Below are 18,610 nucleotides of genomic sequence, written 5' to 3' on the forward strand. Positions count from 1 at the left end.
AGTCCATGTAAAATAGTAATAAGCGAAAGAATCAGGTCGCCGTTGAAAGAGCGTACGGAGCGCATATTCACAGTATGTGTCCCGTAGAGACCCTCGCCTGCTTGGGGCGCCTTTGACATCGCAAGCCCACCAAAGTAGAAAAAAAGCATTTTAAGGTAAATATAACACTCAAACCCAAACTGCAATGTTGGCTCATGGCCAGATCGCTAACAACTCTGTCGGCTGCATCCCACCAAAGCGCCCTCACCACACCTCCAGCAATGGCCATCCCGGCTCGTTTTTGTGAGTTTTGAACAACTTTTTCAGTCAGGCAGGCCTCGGTTTGGTGAGGTGCATGGAACAAAGTTACCAAAACTTTCAACCGAAACGGCTCAAATTGTGACGTATTCCTCAGGCACTTCAAGGGTCGGTGTAGAAGAAAATAGGCTCTTGCAACAAGAAGTTATTCTGAGGGTGTCCTCCACAAAATACGACTCCCCCAAAGTGGTTGTAGAAAAATTGGACTGCACCATTCGTATATGCGCCGACCTCAGATAACCTAACAGGTTCATTATGACGATGGTTTCCCACTGCCTCTTACTGCTGACATTCACAAAAATATAATGTGCTCGCTACTTTTCAAAACTACTTTTCAATTCAGCATATTATCAAGTGCTACTTCATTCCGACAGTCGAGATTTGACCACGTTCATCACTCATTAAAGTTTTCTGTGTTTTAAGCTGGTCTGTTTTGTTTTACCGTCCGTACCAGCTAATATACAACAAAAGATACATGCATTGCATAAGAGTGCACTGGAGTGCAATGTAATATTGCCGACGTCATATGGTACAGTCGCAGTTAACACGTGCCTGATATGAACTTAAGGAAAGGGTTCTCAGATGCTAAAGTTATAGGCGGCGTTTGTTTATAACAATTATACCATGATTACACCTCTCTGTGATGGCTAACACCATTCCCAATAACTATAATTGTTACGCATACAGAATATTCACTCTTCCTCTTTCAGGTTTACAGCAGTAAAGAACATGAAGGTAAGTACTGCGCTTTGAAAGAAGTGAGTATTTTGACAAAGGCAATAACGAATGTTCCATTGGTACATCTTCAAAACGCCACTGGCATCTGATCCCTGTCCTGATTGATCACGAGGCTGTTGCGCATGTTTTACTCGGGCTCTGGAAGCGCGCATCCCGGCCATTCCGGCGTGCCGCTCGCACATCACTCCAACCGTTTTTTGCGATCTGGCTGTCTTAGTTTTTATGCTCGCTCGCTTTGAGGAGCAGATAATGCCTGTTGCTTCTTTTTATGTCTACGCGTATCGTCATTCCGACGCCAGCAATACCATTCGATCCTCCTTTGCTGCGTACTGGGTGATTAACCCTCTGCACACTTCATTTTCCAAAGCGGCAATGCGACGCTTCGAGAAGGTGATTGACAGGCGCTTGGGGTGACTCCCTGGCAAGTATGGTGGACGACTGGGCGAATCCCTAGCCAAGTGGTCAGCAGCAATCGAAATGCATTGCACTGCAGCCAACGGCCCAAGAGAAAAGGCTGACGCCATCATTCCCATTTGTAACTCGTGCCGCAGATGACGACAAAAGTATTTTGCCAATATGCCCCGCCTATTTCTCACGCGATAATAAATATAAGGTGGGCCATTCTCACTCGCTTATGTATTCTGGTTCAAAAACTGTTTTCTAGGAGTTAAGCTCTAGGATTACACGTAAATGTGAAACAATATGCGTAATGTAAACAATAATAATGGGGGTGCAGCCGTTTCATAATGAGACGCTACAAGAACTAAATGGATAAAACTATACTCTGGACATATCAGCCCTGGTGTTAGCTACAAAACGAAGACACGCGGAGGAAGAATGCAATATAGAGTCTACACGCTGAGCCTTTTTTCATGCACAAACAGTACGTCATGTCGGGTGCTAAGAAATCTCGGACCATCTCCAGTAACGTGAAACTTGGAGAGCGGCGAAGCATGCAGTATATAAATGTATTCGAAGATTGTAAGTCTCCCTTTTGCACACGGCGCGTGCTGATTGGGCTCTGGAGAAGCACGGTGGGAGGAGCAATCGCACGCTTGCTGAGGCGGTGGCGCCATCTCTTGCGTTGAACTAGATTTAATGAATTAAATTAGACAGGCTGGTCGTAAGTTATCTTTGTGTCACACGCCGCAGGATGACAAACAGTATGCTAAGATAGCGCGAGGAGTTGGAAAACAAGTGTCACGGTATGCACTTTTAGTATGCGTTTTTGCCCGTGGAGATGTCATGTAGCGCGAGGCGTTGGAAACGGGAGTCCCGGTGTGTTCTTTTAGTACGCGTTACGTTCTAGCACGAGGCTTCGTAAGACGAGTGTCCAGGTGTTTCAGTATCCCGACTACATGAAAAGCCGAAAGCCCAAGCTGCTAAAGGGCTTCGCTACAAAAAGATTGTTAAGTATTGCGCTTCATTGTGTTAAAAAAGACGATCTCAACTTTGGGGCGCTACTAAGATCCTCAAGCCGTAACGTTGACAAACTCCCAAAATTATTGGTAAGTTTGAACTCAGACTTAGCGAAATGGCGTCATTGATTGGGTGACAAAGATGTTTGCAACACGTACCAGATAAAATCGGGTGACGAAATCGTCGGCATATTAGCTGGGCTTACGTAAAAATGACATTAAAAGAGGATAATGTTTCCACCGTCAAAAAGTTTTTTTTTGTTTGTGTCGCAAGTTTCGCCTTCATACGTTGTATGTGTACCAAATGATACTTCTAACTCTGAAAATGTGAATTCTGCACCTCTGTTTGCCAATAATGTGTGCTTTCTTATAACCATGTTTCGTTTACTTCCTTGATGAATTTGCCCTCCTACACCCCGACAGGGGCCCTAACGGGAACATTAAATTATAATGATTACGGCCACAGCTGGCGCGCATCACACAAGCGTAGCACATACAGAAAAAAGTTATGCTCTGTGTAAGCGTGACCTCGGTTATTCTGCATGAAGTGATTATTTTTCCATCTGAGCCGCTTCACAAATTCAACAAGCATTTTCAACGCATTGTGGGTTTTGTGCGCTAGCTTTGTGTACGTTCTGGGTATGCGGGAGTTCGCGTGGTTGCTGGTCTTAGTATTCATGTGTTTGTGTTTCCGTCAACATGAGTTTCGAGTCCCTCGCCGCTCAATTTACTTCCTTTCTCGTGTTTTCTGTCTTCTGCGCTGCCTCTCAGAATGTTCGACCCGTTCCAATCCGCTTAAATGTTGATTCTTTTATGGACCATAGTCCTCCAGCATCTTGGCAGCATACGATGGTATAATTGACTTCTATTAGACACAGCGCACGCGACTGTGTAAAGGAAGAGAAGCACACAACAGAGTTCATACTCTACACGGTTGTCGTAACCACATAATCCCATTAGAGGGATAAAACTCGCACCTTACTTATAAATACTATTAAAATTTTTTATCCCCCTACCATCCCCTACATATTACCCCCACGACGTAACTAGTAAAATCAAATAAATCAAATAAAACACGCAGCTCAATATTAGCTGCGTGTCTGACCACAGTAGAGTGCTGAAAAAATTGCGCGCTCTTTATGTTTGCCCCTGGTGAAACTGTATTGTTTTTAGATGCGACTGCATCTCATTCACTCGCCTTGTTCCTCCATACAGCGTTGTTGTTGTCCGTTCACACCCCTCCCCCATTCTCCTCGCCGCGCGAGCTGCGCTCTCCGCCGCTCACCCCCTCTCGTCTCCGATAGCGAACACTCTCTCGCGAGGGGCTTTGGATTGGATTCGATTGGCTTGGCTTGGCTTGGCTTCACTTGGCTTGGATTGAATTGGATTGGATTGGATTTGGATTGGATTGAATTAAAGCGGATTGTGTTGGATTGTGTTGCGTCATAGCCGCGCCACGTTGCGTCTTAGCCGCGGTCGTTCCAGCACCGGCGTTCCGATTTCCATATATGCGTTGAATGGAGCCTAACAATTCTGCTTTCGCCCGCACAACCGTAACAAGACACGTTTCACGCAATTAGAGAATCAACCCAACGGAAACACCAAGTGAACCCCCAAGATGCGTCGCATATCCACAGGGTTCCCCTCGCGGGAAGGTGGGGTAATTTTTTTCTGCCTTCTAAATTCGGCATTGCCACGCTCTTTTCTGTATTTTTAATTGATTGACATTTTAACCATATTGCAAATGATGAGTGAAGACTTTTAAGTTTGAGGTTCACTCCGCGTCTATTTGCTCCCTTCACGTAGTGTTGTAGCCACAGAGCAGTGCAATTTCTCTGCTACATTATCCCAAAACCAGCAGTGATAACATGCCTGCCGCAGATGGAGCAGCATCTAGGCTTAATGGAAGGCACCCAACGCATGTGGAGCTGCAGTCGAGAAATCTCGTTTCTCTTAATGTTACAAAACCACGTATAATTGAGTGCAAGATTGTTTTATATCCAAGCTAACATGGGTTACATGCGTTACATGCGTATGTTCAAAAACTCAGGCACGCCTACCTCCGTCTCAGGACAACGACGGTTGAACGCGAACATTTCGGGTGAGAAATTCTTATTTTCTTTCTGAGTTTGGACTTTGGCTCACAGGTGGTTCGAACTTTGATTCGTTGCGCTTTGACTTTCACACGCTACCAGTTTGGACTTCGGATCGCAGCGGCTTTTACTTACATCCTTTGGCTACTTGATTTCGCACAACCAAAGTTTCGCATTCAACCATCGTCGTCGTTCGAGGTGCGGTGTATGGGTTACTGTCTAACTCTGCACGCCAATGTAGCCCTCTCTGAATCCAAACTCCTTCCACCGTGTTCGGATACAAGTCGCCTTTGTAACACGAAGGTCCCAGTTTCAATTCCGGCGACGGGTAGGCGTTTTTTCTTTCATTTCTGCGGCAATCGGCACTCTCGTCAGAGAAAGTTGGCATTCCTGTGGTGCGTTTTCCACACGACTTACGCCACCAGTCAGTGAGTGAGACATACAAAGCTTCGGGTAAAAATAAAGCTGCACACATACTGGGATTCAAACACATAAAAGTCAGGTAGTAGTCAGACACTGCACTATTACTATTTCCTCTATACTATTTACCCTCCATTATTTGACAGCAGCGCCCCTAGCGGACTATATAACGCAGACATTTGGGCTAATTGGTGATACGACTCATACATGGTAAATAGCGCAACAAAACGGGGACACAAGAAAAGACAGTTACACAAGACGAGCGCTTTTCCTTTGTCACTATCTCTTCTTGTGTTTCCGCCGTATCGTGCTTTTTACCATGGCGATGCGCCAAGCAGATTTCCGGATTTCTGGCTTCAATTTGTCGTTGCCGCTTTCTCACTATTACAAGAGCCTTGTACACTGTATCCAAACAAACACCCTCGTCCAATTGTTGGTTTTGTTCAAGTGCAAAAACACGCGCCAACATGTGAAGGCTAACGTATGCCCGTGGCTTGCTCAAGCGCAACAACCAGAGCAACAGTTGGAGGACGAGCAAGTATATTCGATAACATTCAACAGATGTGTATTATGACGGGTGCGAATTTAAAAACGCAAGCAAGACATTATCGTCAGCAACAACACAACAAGAATTATGAACACAAGGAGCATAAATGGATGGTAAGTGGCCATTCCGATAAAACTACACGAAGCATCTAATTCAGTACCTTGTGAACATCTTTTAGAACGGCCAGTTTTCATCGGCGTATTTCATCCTGTGTGCATACGTCACGGTATTAAGACATGGTCTGCAGTTTGTCCGTCACTCACAAGACTTCCGCACTGGGGGATACTTGCGCTAGGACACCAATACCGCGTAATTCCAAATTACTGCCGTGGTTTGAATGCACTCGGCCCCTGGTGAAATCTCCTGGCTTCAGAAAGAGGATAACTGCCTGCGCCGATGCTCTCAAAGGAAATAGGAGTGAGACCTATCTATAAGGAGAAAGCCGTGATAGAACTGCGTTTTGAAGTCGCGGCTGCTTTATCTCGTGTTGAGCGTAGGAACACTCAAGACGCATGGCAGCTTGTGGCTCCAGCAAGTTTGAATTTTGGTGCCACTAGCCTTTGCGTTACACGACCATGAGGAATGACCAAGTGCACAAAATATAATTAGCCGCATCAAGAGGAGTTTTCGTGACCTAAGTTTTACACTCATGTTAATCGCTGAGTGCAGTAGTGTAGCGTGGTGATTGGAAACGTATCATGCACCACAAAAGTGCAGTCTGTGGTGCAGTGGGCACAAGATGGTGCGGGTGAAAAGCGCTCCAACAGGGATCACATCGACAAACGGTTACATCTACAAAAATCGTACACAATTAATAAATTGCTACAAGCCTCATCAAGACGATAAAAAGTGACGGAACTAAGTGATTACCAAAACAGTTGGGATCACAAAGAAGCGCTTCATCTCAGCAGAGAGAAGAGGAGTCGAGGACAGCGCTCTGGCGAGAAAGTAGAGTAATGGGCTGGAGCTAAATCTTTGCAGTTCACTTTCTACATACGCCTTATCAAATGTGGTATAACGGTGCTGCCAATTTTTAATCTATTCAGCCTTACTTGAAGCTAAGGATGAATTACAGTTGAATTTAGTTGACGCTTATTTGAATGTAAACGTTGGCTGTCATTGAGAGAGGTGCTGATGAATATCGATAGCTGCTTTCGCGAACTATGACCTGCACTGCCTATATTGAGGGCAGGCCAGTTGCACTTATTTGTTGTTGCGTATGTGGACGTTGATTCAAACTAATGGTCAGTTTGTTAGCGTGCAGACACTATTCGTTCGGCGAACGTTTTTGCATTGCAAGAGCTTGGCGAAACGGGGGGTAGCAAGATGAGCATTGAGGTGGCAAGATGGGCCGATGCGTCATCTGCCTGGAATAAGCCAGCACACGAGAAAGATTGCTGGAGGGAGCAGACGGTCAGAGGCGCAGCACGCGAGCAAGGGAGGCGGAAGAAATCGAAGCGGTGAGGTGGCGAAAACGTCTGGGATACAAAAAAATTACACCATCTTCCCGTGGGGAACCCTGATGCGGATGCGAAGCATCGTGGCGGTTCCGTGTGGTTCCATTGTGTTTCCGTTATGTTGAGTGATCTGGTTTTTACTAGCGCCAGAGGGAATTCCTCGTCCGGGTCCACACCGGTGGCAAAGGCACGCAAGTACTGTTGTGTTACGACGAGTAGGCGGTGGTTCTCAAGGCGCCGAAACTCGTCCATCATGTTCTTGTCGTTCTTGTCTCTGTGGTAGAATCGGTAGTCTCCGTCAGCGTTGGTGAGGTAAAGGTTGTTGACATGGGTGCACCGGCTGAGAGCAATGTACACGCCCTCCTCTTCGCAGCTTTGTCTTCTCGTTGTTCTTCTTCTTCGGCGGTTCCCCTACGGGAAGATGACGGTGGTTGAACGCGAACCTATCTCGTGATGGATTGTTTGGTTGGCCAATCCCTAGGGGCATCCTGCCACAATCAGCATCAGAGGCGCTGCGGCCGGGGCTGGTTGAGCTGCAAGGCGCGTGGCGCTTCCCGCCACAGCTTTCCCACGGGAAATTCAACATCCTCCTCTAAGGTTTTAGATGCGACTGCATTTTATTCACTCGCCTTGTCCCTCCATACGGCGTTGTTGTCCGTCCACACCCCTCCCACTACACTATAAAAAAATAGCAGTTAGCGGCGCCCAGTTCCCATCCCACGACCCTGTGGGCGGAACGCGAGGTACATGGTGCTCTTCCCACTGCGCCACAAAACCGAGACAGAATCAAATGCTACGAACGCGCCTTATATCCTTGACTCATTCAAACTACGTCAAGAAGCTACTGATACAACGCATGATGGGGCAATGATTAACACTTGCAATAAAAGAGAAGAAGTTCCCACTTGAAGCAACAATGATGGAGTAAAGGTCGTTGCGACAGCGAAGCCCCAAGCATACCACTTAGAGAGACTGACCAAGATTGCCCAATAAAACATAATAATCATACGCGTTCCCGACACGTTTCACGCGATTTCAGAATCAATCCAACGGAAACACCAAGTGAACCTCACGATGCGTCGCATCTATACAGGGTTCCCCTCGCGGGGAGGTGGGCGCAATTTTCAGTTCGTCGTTTCCGTTGACGTTCAGCTTCGCGTGCCTTCATTGTATCAGTACCTTTTTGACGTAGTTTGAATGAGTCAAGGACATAAGGCGCGTTCGTAGCACTTGCTCCTGTCCCGGATTTGTGACGACACCGTTGAAGTACCTTGGTGTTCCCGTAGAGTATTATTCCGACAGTAACCCTTACTGGAGGAGACAAGCCGTAGAGCTTAAGGAAAAGGCAGAGAAGTGGAAGGGTGCGAATTTATCCATTTTCGCTCGCACAACAATTTGCAACTTTTTTATGGCGAGCAAACTTTGGTATGTGTTACAGGTAATCCACTGTTCACGGGCAAACGTCCAGAAGTTACATCGTGTTTTCGCAGTTTTTGTTTGGGGATCAACCTGGGAGAGGATGAGTCGTACAAATCTCTTTCGAAGTGTACGGGAAGGGGGGTTAGGTTTAACGCACCTCTTTTTACGTCAGTTGGCAAACCGCTTTCTCTTTTGGAGGGATGTAAAGGGTCTCTTTTTGCGAACCGTTTGCCAAGTGAGATTAGGCAGGGTTTTGCCTGAGTTGTCCGTTACGACATTGTGTACGCCAGGTGGTATCTGTGCCTATCTAAAAGAAGTTGTGGACTGGTTACGTTTTCTATGCGCACGGCTTCCGTTAGAGTATTTGAGCGCAGTCACTAGGAAGAGACTGTATAACGATCTCTGCGACACTGTTTTTCCCGTTCTTATGTACAGAATTGCTCACTCGGCTGGCACGGGTCGAGATGTGTTAAAACGGGTTAAAAGAATGCCAGTTGCACCGGGATATAAAACATTTTTCTTTCAACTAGACACTGGGACACTGCTTGTGAAAACATGGATGCAAGAAAAGGGCCTTTTTATGCCATGGAGTCAACAGTGTTGGTTAGGCAACAAACCGGACACCATTGAACATGTTTTCATTGACTGTTGGGACGGGGTCTTATTCTGGGATGTGCTGCAACGTACGCTGAAAAAAAGATCTGCCAATCGATACCCATGGTATTCGGTATTTGTCATTTGAACATGATGATGATGGCGTCCCTCTAGATCTAATAATGCTACTAGGTCTGCACAGTATATGGAGATGCTGAATGGCAGTCCGCCACTCGGACACTGATGCGCGGCCAGTAAATAAGTATTTCCGAGAGGCCATATTCTCTTTTGTTGAAGTTCAAAAGGCACGCCAATGGGTTCCAGACTGGTTGTTACAAGTGGAGGAGTTAACAAAACTGAAAATATTTTAGTAGTCAGCACTGTATCCTAGAGTGGAACAGCAATTTTATGCCTTAATGTAATGGGTTTGTTTTGTTGTTGTGTATTATGTTTGTAACAGCGGTGTTTGTCCGAAAATAAAGAAACAATGATTTGTAGCGTAGTGGGAAGAGCACCGCGTACCTCCCGTTGCGGCAGAGAGTCGTGGGATTGAAACCGGGCGCCGCTAGGTATTTCTTTTTTAATAGTGTAGTATCGCGCAGCTGTGGGTGTAAGGAGGAGAGTTGCGCATGCGCAGTGTGAGTGCGGACGCTGACGCGGGACATGCCGAGACCATAAGATGCTTTCGCATCTAAAATTGCTAGAGTGTCGGGGACAGCAAGAAATAAGTTCTGCTGCTCGCCCTCAAGGCTCAGGATCAAAGAACAACAACATTTGCCCGCTACCGCATTCGGACGATAAGAGCAGTCATTAAAGCGAAAGCTTTCTTAGTGAGACTGATGGCGTCCTCTTACAAAACCCAATGCATTTTCCCCATAGACCGGTTGGCCGACCGAAAAGCTATGATACGCTCTCTGCACAAACGGCGCGTGCGTGAAACTGGGCTTCTAAAGTGTCAAAACGGCTTCTTGGAAATCGCGATGCAAAAATTCTAGATAAGGCAATACACGCTTAGTTCATGAAGGAGTAGAATAGTACAACAGACCTTTTCAACTTCCTCGTCCTGGGAGCAGGTCTTTTCTCAGTGAGCTGTTCTAGCAGCCCTATAATTGGCACAGTCGACAGGAATATGTAACTTCGCATGTGCAACACAGCCCGGGACATGTCCCGATGTTATAAAAGATTAACACATGAAAAGCTTTATACCTTTGTCTCAAAAACCACGTATCGGTATACCTTTACATCGTTCGTAGATGCGTTTACTTAGTGCGCAAAAAATCATCGCATGGACTTGTTCTTCGCTTTTAATCTGGGTTTTCGAAGGTGTGAAGATCAATTGGACGCACGTTCAGCGAAAGTTGGACGCACTTCCAGCTTTCGCGCTTTTCTAAACTTTCTTCAGTAAATGATGGCAAATTTTTTAATGCTACAGCAAGACGCCGGGGCGCTTGTGGCCTGGATGTCCAACGAGACGAAAGATCCAACGAGTCGAAAGGTCCAATCGAGCCTGAATGTCCAACGAGACAAAAGATCCACCGCGACGAAACGTCCAACAATGAGATAAGTTTACTGCGCTCATTCGGATAAAGTGGACAGCGATGGATTTGAATCAGTTGTGCAAAATTTTACCCCATCAAATTTAACTGATCGTTTTGACAATTTCGTTATTGTTGTTCATGAAGAACTCAGTCTTGCGTCCATGTAACCTGTTGCGCGTGAGCGTATTGATTGGTTGATTGATTCATTGACTCTGGGGTTAACGCGCCGACGCTACACAGGCGATGAGGCGCGCCGTAGTGGAGGGCTCCGGATTAATTTTGATCACCTGGGGACCTTTAAAGGAGCCATGAAGAGAAAACACAAGTTTGGTTCATTCAAAAGATTGTCTCGTTAGAATCATACTGACACCACTTTTAACGTAAACTTCGCTCAAATAAGCTACATAATTAGGAAAAACGGGAATGGTCACGCAACAGAACCTATGATGTCAGATGAGCTAAGCTCTGCGATTGGCGGAGGTTGGCAGAAGCAGACGCAAATTAGGTAGAGCTTACAAACTAGACGAACGAGCGATTTGCGCTTAAATTTGGGGCACATTCTTTACAAAGCAATAAGAATTATGGGACAAACAGTGGAAGTTACGAAAGCACATGTAAACATAGAAGTACCGATGAGTTCTGCTGTTCGTACTGCGCGCAGCATGCTTGGTTTAGCTGCACAGCACTACGGGGCTTGGGGTTGTTTTAGACGACACTGGCCGATTGACGCAAGCAACGATGTCTTACGTGACCCCATTTGTCGAGCGAGCACTGTTTCAGGGAACGAATATTTTCTCCCAGAACAAAAACAAGCCAGGTTTCAATGCGGGCAAAAACAAACCAAACGCTTGCCACGGTATGGTGGCGCCATCTAGGTTACGGAACGTAAAGAAACGCGGGATTAAACCAACACCGCTGTACAGGGTGGAGACAACCTTTGAACGGTCCCGTGCCGCCGCAATTGGGCCAACGGGCTCAACACGTTATTCTTTTCGTTTCCCACGAGACCTAGCAACGCGAAACAGACAATATGATTCAAACTTCTTCAGTAAACCGCGTTGCGGCGATAATTTTAGCGCGCTTTTGACACAATGACTTGCTTCGGCGGCGAGCGAGCAACCGAAAATGGCGGCGCCAGCGTATATGTATCTCTACCGTGTACGGCGGATGCGTGAATGAAGGTATTCTAGGCTGCAGAGCGGTCGGTTCCTGTGATGTCATTTGGGACCACGAAAAAGCACGATTGAGCGGGAAAATCAAAATTTTAACCTAAATTGTTTAATTTCTAAGTGAATAAAGCGCCATTTGTATCCGGACAAGCGCTGGGGGCACTATAAAACACGATATCTTTCGAATAAAACCAACTTGCATTTTCTCTTCATGGCTCCTTTAACCTGCGCCAAAATCTCGAAGGCACGGGCGTTTTGTTTTCGCCTTTCGCCTGCATCTGAAAAACGGCTGCTGCGGCTATAAATCGAACCCGCGACCTAGGGCTCACCAGCACAAACGTGCCCGTATTGTCCCGCGATGTTCAGTGGTCATTTTCAGCAATATCGTCTGTCAATAAAACAAACAATAAAGTTTCGTTTTGACTACTGAAATTCATCAGGGTCTAATACGTTGGGTTCCTCACACACAGAGTGGTAGCATCACTAAATACACGTGAAGGTTGTCGTCAGATAGTCATATTTGGATAATTACCCGTGGGCTGAAAACAAACTTCTTTCGCTTGCCGTTATCCTTGAAATCAACGCATGATCCATCCTATTGAGTTGGCCGGTGCACTAAAAAACTTGATTCAAGTTAAGCTTGACGGGATTTAACGTGCAGACAAAAGCAGCTCGACAAACAGCGGAATGCATAATTTAATGGGTTCAGCACCGGCAACCAGCCCTGTAACTTTTTCGCTTCATAGCTTCAAACAGAACTGTCCATTATTTTACAGTTGTAGTGTATTACATGGGCGGAAGGCGGAAAGTGATCCGAGGATGACAAACATGCTCAAATTGTTATCATTCAGTTGAAACTGGATATTTCCGAATAGAAGATACTGTGAGGATTTGCGGACAGCCGTGGGAGGAAGGGGGGGGGGGGGTAGGGGCTACGGACCAATTTATGACGCCTTATTGATTTGAACGTCCTCAATACTTGAGGTAAATATACGTTTTTGCTTATGGTACTTTATCATTCTGTTGCCTCGTTTTTACTTGATGGGAAAAGCGGCTGTCATTGCCAGGAACCAAGCCGAAACACTTCGTGTTCGCTAGTGCAGTACTTTATTCATGCACTGGGGATGCCATATTCTAGACATAAAATGGTTTAAAATGAGATTGTTATATAAATTCATTTCTAATATCAATGTTTTCAAAGCCAGCAATACCATTACACTATTCTGAGCTCCGCGCCGAATCGTCACACCAATGTGTGACTTTCTCCTTTTTTCGCCAATCATTGATCTGCTTGGTGATAGCTGAGCCCACGAAGAGTACTGCGAACATTGCACACGACAAGAAAAAAATCGAGTTCGAATTTTAAAAATATTACACACCCGAAATAATTGGTAAATAAGTAGCAAGCAACAGCTTTTTTTTTATTTGTTCAACTTGTGACTGTGTTTGCATTGCATAGACGGGCGCAGATAAACATGGTTTTCTTCGTTTGTGCAGTCGCTAATACCGTATTTAATTTTTAAAGTCCGAAAGAAGAAAAAAATACCCTGAGAAGTCTGCGGCAGCCACAACAACTGAAGCAGTAACGCGAAATGAAGCAAACCCATCTTGCGATGTAATGGAGGACGGCCAAGATTTTAGAGTTCATGCATGCGCACCAGCGTTTGTGTAAAGAATGTTTTTTAGGAAATACTTTTGTGCAATTCGCAAGAAGTATGCGTCGGAATAAAGTTGTTGTGGTTTATTTTCGGAGAGTTCGAACTAGTTTCCGTTTTGGTTTCACCGTGAAACACGCAATATTCCCAACCATGTAGGAAGAAAAATGTTAGGAGGGAGCATGACGTCAGGCGGCACAGCTTTGGCAAGCCAACCTCCTCTAACGCCGTATTCTCCTCTCCTCGGGCTCCTCCCGCGCAATGCATTATGGAAGATGCACCACTCTGAGGCCCGCGGTAGCATTTAGTGGCTCCGGCTGGCTGCCGGTGGAGGAGGAGGCGAGTGGCGTTGCCGAAGGCGCCGTATAAGATTTTTCGCCAGCGTTCCTCGTATCGTGGAAGTACTGTCGCTGTTCAAAGCGATACTATACGTAGATCGCATGCTCAGGGAGCACCTTCACGAGCTGCGAGCCGAATTTGACGCTTACCGCTGGAACCACGACCGGCTTCGCTCGAACGCGCCGCTGTAAACATTCACAAGCACGGAGCGGCCTCTACGGGTGCGTGGTGTTTGCCAGGTGGGCTTTGACGATTGCGTTTCCAATTTTGCTGGGAGTTATCGCGCCACCTTCCCTTTACATCACAGCTCTGTAACGAGTGTCCCATCAGCTGAGAGGTTGTGCGAGAAGCTTTGGTTTCGCTCGCGTGCGCATTTGCACACATTCGCCTTATCAGTGCTCCGGCATGGTGGCACGTTGTACGTGCCACAATTGTCGTGTCGACGTCTGTTTTGCGTTGCTGTCTCCTTCAGTGCATTAGAAAAGAAAAGGTGCAGAACCACTGATGTTGGATGAGGGCGCGGGAAGAACAAATCATTTTCCGCCTCGCGTCGCAGGCAGAACGCGGGCTAGTTGTCCGAGTACTGCTCAATCCGTGCGATAGGTATATGGGTAACGAACGCTAAATTACGCCTTGGATGCGAAAAGATAAAATTACCAGAACCAAGGAAGTGAGGTGTGTTTGTGAAATAAAATGTGAGGCACGGATGTCGTACTCTGACATCCCCGCTTTTGCACTGCGGCGGAACACGACACTTCGACTCCGGCGCACTTCGACGGATCCCAGAGCTCAATAAATAAAGATGTTTTCTGTCTCTCCCGTCCGAACACTTTGCCTGCACGATCAGCCCGCTGCGCGTTTAGGGTTGCAGGCAGCACTGCGCGCAACGCCCGGACGGGGACTCGTCGCCGAAACCCGAATACCCGGACGGCCCGGCAACCAAACGGAACGACGCAGCATAGCGCGGGCAGGCGGGCGGCCGTGTGAGGCGCAAAGAACTACCGCTTGCCTATCACGTGAGGCAGGGCATCTCCCATCAGTTTTTCCTTTTTTATTTTTTATGACTAGGCTTCACGATCGTCACGTGACGCTCCCTCCTAAACTTTTCTTTCCTCCATGTTTCCAACGATAACTGTGATCGTGCATTAGCCACACTTCAGGAGTCACCATAACCCCCTAGTCGCATGGTTTTGATTTTAGAGACGGACCGGATAAACCGGATGAAATAAAGAAATTCGGTGGTAAACTATGGCAAACTATGGTAAACTATGACTCGAGCAGCGCAGGACACGAGCGGTTGGAGGTCAATGAGCTCAATGGGAGAGGCCTTTGTCCTGCAGTGGACTGAGTAGGTTTATGATGATGATGATGATGATGACCGTTTCTAGCGAGCAAGTATTGTTTCAGCTTTCGGTGTGGTGTCCCAAATTTAAATTATTACTTGCATCGCTGCAATCTCCCCCTTCACCGCTCTGTACATTTTGTAACGAATTAGAAACAGCTGAACATTTTTTCCTCTCCTGCCGACGGTACTCCTCCATACGAAAAAGATACTTAGAAAACAGTTTTAACAAATTGGCCTTCCCACTGTCTGTTCCTCTGATCCTATCGTTCGGGGCGAAGGCACTGGGTTTTAGCCGCGCAGATCTTTGCTCCGCCGTGCACTTGTTCATTTCGGAATCTGGCCGTCTCCCGCGCTAGCCCCAGGCCATGCCGGGCTTCCCTCAAAAAGATCCCTGCGTGTATGATCGCTCCTATCAGTGCCTTCCCGCCCACTGCCTCTCCTTCGCCAGCTTACCTTCTTGTTTTATTTGTCTACATACTTTTCATGTTTTCTTTCCTTTCTTTTTTATTTTATTTTATGTTGGTTTCAACACTTCCTCAGGCTACACCTCATGCTTGAGCATTTTTTTCTGTATATATTTCCCTAATATTTTATTTAATTTATGAAATGTGTTTCTTTAATTACTTTGTATTTTCTCTCTGTGAGTGCCCCTTTCCTGGCCAATCCCCCTGAGTGGGTAAGAGCCATCTCTTTTGGCACCACCACCACCACCACGTACAATGCTTCACGGTAAGCTGCATATGCCTCTGCGGCGGGTACACCTGTAGAAAATCTAAAGCAAATAAAAAGCGAATTGATTTACGTAATAAGGAAATCAAACCAACTGAATTTTTTTATCTTAAACCGCAAAACCATTTCGCAGGGTGAAACACCAGACCGGTCTTCAGCCCGACCACAAATTCCCGTTCGATAATCGTGCCAGAAAAAGCGTGGTAGCTACTCGTCACATATTTGCGGGGGCTGGGTAAATAAACCAACAGCTCAAAGTACTGCAATTCAACAAGTAAACAACAATGTCCGATGCAATGTTGGAAACGCCTGTCCTGTCCTCTTTGTTGTGTTCGCCTATTTTTACCGCTAAAAACATGTCGCAAATGTCCGATATGACGGAGGTGGGCCTCAACTTATGTACTTGTTATTTTTAAGTCTCGTTGCACGTTACCGAAGCCTAATTCGATGAAGCACGAAGCATTGTCATCCACTGTGTGGGTTCAAATCTAGGCGTAGAGGCCTTTTTTTATTCGCCGAATGTGTTTAATTGACCGATTCGCCGACGACGTGGCGGATATTACGGAGAAAAGGCGTGTAGGTGAGATCCGTAGCTGCGGGAGATACGCGTCGCGGTTCACCATCTCCGATGAAGTGGAGCACCGGCGTTCAGCCACTGCGTCCACCTCGGCTCAGCCTTACTGCATGAAACGATACTTGCTAGCTTGAAGAGGCGCAGGGAGGTTTATGCGGCCCATTTATGAAGGCAATAACATGTGAACAGCGGATCATGTAGATTTGTGAAGTATGACCACTGCGCGATTTCAGATAACCTCAGAAACCATATACGTATTGCACTTCGGGACCGAAACCGAAACTGCCTCGAACTCCCACGAAATGCGCCACAAAACTACATTCTTACAATTTCACTTCATGCCTATAGCACTAATGTTTTTCCTAATGAAAAATAGCACTGACAAAAGCGCAATTGCGTATGCATGACATTTAGTACGATGAACAGCGTACAATCGTATTTCCAGACAGGTTTGCCGCACAGGAAACGTCACGCGACGTGCATGGACGATACCCAGGATTTTAAACTTTATATATACGCAGATAATTGTTTGTCAATGTTATTATTTTAGAAGTAGCTCTACTACAACTGGCAACAAGCACATGTATCGGAATGTAGTTGTCGTTTTTTTTAGAGTTGTTCAAACCAGTTTCGGTTTTGGTTCCCCGCAGCAACATGCTTGGCGCCCAACGTTACCGCTGGTTGGATGTAGCAAGGTAAATGTAACTGGTAGCGAAGCTTCCATAGAAGCCCATACGTTCAGAAAATGTCGGCTCTTAAGCTGCTCATGGGGCTTAGCGCCATCTGTGTGAGGAGGGAACACTTCCGGCGGAACAAAAAATAAACAGGATGTGACGCAAGATCCGGTCAGAAAGCGACGTCATTTTGGTGGCTGCAGCGGGAAAATTTCACTTCAAAATAGCCTTACCAGGCCTCTGATCGCTGAGGGCTCATGCCATCGCGATCTGTCGCAAGTTGGCGAGCCCTTGGCGTCTGTGCTTCAAGTCAATGCCAGCTTATCTAGTACAGACTCGGGACTAGAGAAACGTACTTAAAGGGGCACTGACACAAAAAGTTTGCATCTTGTTTTTTTTTTTTTTTTTGTTGTTGCGATAAGTAGCTAGTGACCTACTTATAACCTGTAGAAACCTCATTTGCTTCAGCGTGCGACGGTTGTTTAATTAGAGGCATTTTCAATGCGGCCAGTCGCAGTTTCGGTTTCAGCGAGTGCCGCGAAACGATGAATTTTTGGATTTTGTGTGAACAAAGCTGACCACGTGACCGTCGGAGGGATACCACAGAGCAGAGCCGCCGTAGCACTGTCGAATCCGCATCGACGGCAGTTTCTGCGAATGCCCCCACGTACTGATCTCGTGAGGCGCTTAATTAAAAAGCGACCGTGGATGTGACGCAGGCGCTGCGAGTGCAAATGCTACCGGGGCTAAAGAACGACGCGCGACGCTCGAGACGGTGGGTGGCAAGACGCGCGCTGGGAGCAGCCGGCCGGTCTGCCTACAGGTCCGCCTACAGATGTGTTCGGCTTAGCACTGCGGCAGATATTCGAGTGCCGCTCTCGTAAGCGGTGCAGATGACAATTTTTAATGCAACCTGCCATCGCATCATTAACTCCTTTCTAATGTAAGCCACCATGGTCGGGACTTGGGGGCAATTTCGTGCAGCGGTAACAAGCTATCACTGGAGCTACCTGCGCCGGCCTGGGCTATTTCGTGGCCGTGGCCGCCGCCTGCACAGCGACCGTGCGGCTAGCTCTGTGGGCTTTTCGTGCGTCAGGCGCGTTTTCGCATCCAATGGTAATGAACAGTAATAGAAACAGAGAGCCTGGAATAGCTGTAGAACTTTCGTCGCGGCCAGCTGCCCGATGAGCTGACGAAATCACGGCGCCTCCGCCGCCAACGAACGGGTCGTTCGTTCTCGAGAGCAGAAGCTCCGCCCTCCGGCCCTCCGATTGGAGAGGCGAGCCGGGCGAGCCCGCGAAAAACGCCGGCAGAGCGGAAGCGGCAAACACAAACTCGTGACGTGTTTGGATGTTGTTTATTTACACAATATCCTCCGGATGTTGATTGCGCGTGGTCCTCTGCTGGCTGCTCGGTTGCGTTTCGCACACTTTAAAATTGATTTTAAATATGTTCTAGGCTGTATTCGCCGCTAATATTTTGCAGATGATGTATATGTGTTCCCACCAATCTTACTCCGAAGTTATCTCGCCTTCTAAATTTTGTGTCCGTGCCCCTTTAAGCATACTGCCTTATGATTCTCCTCGGTGTTCATAAAAACATCT

General features: G+C 46.8%; 1 long non-coding RNA gene across 1 annotated transcript in view; it reads left to right on the forward strand.

Annotated features, from left to right (window-relative positions):
* Positions 1-18,610, forward strand: part of LOC144172527 (uncharacterized) — a 67,080-nt gene that overhangs the window by 19,325 nt on the left and 29,145 nt on the right. The window contains exon 2 of the long non-coding RNA XR_013323034.1: positions 1,008-1,032. This is a non-coding gene — a long non-coding RNA (uncharacterized LOC144172527). The remainder of the gene's footprint in view (positions 1-1,007; positions 1,033-18,610) is intronic.

Source organism: Haemaphysalis longicornis, unplaced genomic scaffold (genome assembly GCF_048455015.1).
Source record: "Haemaphysalis longicornis isolate Haplotype H1 unplaced genomic scaffold, Haemaphysalis longicornis Haplotype H1 scaffold_23, whole genome shotgun sequence".
Classification (NCBI taxonomy): Eukaryota; Metazoa; Arthropoda; class Arachnida; order Ixodida; family Ixodidae; genus Haemaphysalis; species Haemaphysalis longicornis.